Below are 1,998 nucleotides of genomic sequence, written 5' to 3' on the forward strand. Positions count from 1 at the left end.
CTTATTGTGACACTCCTAGATATCTTTGAAAATCATTGTTAACAATAGTAAATAAAAAATACTTCTAAAGTTGCTTCTTTATTTTAAGTTTGAGAAATATCTCTATAAAAAAATTAAAACAGTATAAAAACACAATAAAGTTTTATTAATAATTGACAAACACAAATATTTATAATTCGTTAGATCAAATTATCAATAAAATAACTTAAAGAAATAAATATACAGTTTGCTAACAGTAAAAAACTATAAATATCTATACTGACCAATTATGCACCAACACATTTGTGTACTTCGAGTAATTAATATTCACCCAAAGATTCACGAAAGGAACGACCAAAATACAACAATGGTGCTTTATTTATACAAAGCTAGGCAAATAGTTATTATGTCACAATCTCATTCACTAATAGAAATAAGTACAATCAAACACATTTCAACGTTCAATATGTTGGAAGTTACATGGCTTGACAAACCTCCAGCACACGAGGTTAACATTCCAATCCAAAGCGTCATCCTCCAAACATTTTTATTCGGCTAACACGCACTGAAATCCACAACTAAAAACATAAAATAGGTAGTATTACAACCAACGAGCAAACTAAGTTGTACAATACTTCAAACAATTACAAGTAGGTTACTGAGCAGGGCATTTGAAGCCTGGAGGAACAGTCTTTCCACAGGCTACAATAAGCTCGAGTGCTATTGGAAGAAGGATATTAAGGTTGAGAAGCTTGGCCCTAATGGTTGTTCATAAACACAGTGCTGCCTCTAATGCCAAAACTCCTTCAATAACTGGGCAGCATTGGTTTACCACAGGATCTCCGATACCCACATGCACAAGGCCACTAAGCACATCAACACAGGCTCCCAGCTTCAAAGCGTCAAGTGGGCATTTCGCTGCAGAAGTAGGAGGACGAGGAGGAGTCCACGCCATTATTAGTGCATTGGTGGTCGCCACCTGAATCATGACAATTAACAGTACTGCTCCAGCCTTTTTCATTCTCACAATATTGATTTCTCACCACAACTAACGAGAACAATACTACCGAAAACAAGTTGCTGCAATTATATGCTTTGAAGAAGACGAGACTTGTTAGTGGGTATTTTTAGCTGTGAGAAACACCGCGATAGCGTGTGTGCTCATTAACTTGACGTGCAGAAACGGTGTTGTAGAAGCTACCCGTGAACTCTTTCAACTTCTTGTTTAAATCTAGCCGAGCATATCCGGTTTTGGGCAGGTGATGTACTAAGCAAATGACAAAAATATTTCTTTTCCTAGCTTAAGAGTACCAAATAAATATTGTTTTCTATATTATTTATATGGAAGAAAGTGAGGAGTATTGGTTTTTAATTATCAGAATAGCAAGGAAAAAGCTTGCTGAGTCATCATAACATGAATTAAAAATGAATATGAGTTTACTCATGGGATCCAGTGCAACATAAGGACAGACGCTTAGAAACAAATAAAACCATATGCTTTGAGGTCAAGAGAATAATTGAAATTTAATTTTTTTGATGCCGTGTGATCAACGGCATGAACTCTTAATTGAAAATTTAAAGTTCTGGCAATTCTTCTATATTTGAAAACTATGCATCTGAAACTTAGCCTTTGGAATCCTTCACCTGATTTCATTCCCTACCAATCATTCTTAAGTGGCGTGCCAACCATAGTGATGCCAAAAGTTTGCCAACAGAAAGTAAAACACAGCCACCTGTTGTGTCTGAAAACAACTTATACTTCGATCTACCACTTGACCTTTTTCTTGTATTGAATCAGACATCACAGCTGAGAAATTATTTTGAAATGACATCCCCAGTTGTTTCTAAGCAGCCTTTTTATAACGTCCTAGAAGTCGACACCGTTTACATGCTTGTGGTAAATATTCCATAAAGAGAAAAAAGGACAGTCAGATTCATGGTCTAACATGAACGTTCCACCACCTGAAGTACGGGCATGCCATATCGGTGATTGAGCTATAATACTAGGCATATACGTGG

The 1,998-nt window shown here is 36.1% G+C and overlaps 1 pseudogene; it reads right to left on the minus strand.

Annotated features, from left to right (window-relative positions):
- Nucleotides 1-468: 468 nt before the first annotated feature.
- LOC131039573 (36.4 kDa proline-rich protein-like) lies at nt 469-1,000 on the minus strand (annotated as a pseudogene).
- Between the last annotated feature and the right edge of the window lie 998 nt (nt 1,001-1,998).

The sequence above is a fragment of the Cryptomeria japonica genome, chromosome 5 (genome assembly GCF_030272615.1).
Source record: "Cryptomeria japonica chromosome 5, Sugi_1.0, whole genome shotgun sequence".
NCBI classification, from domain to species: Eukaryota; Viridiplantae; Streptophyta; class Pinopsida; order Cupressales; family Cupressaceae; genus Cryptomeria; species Cryptomeria japonica.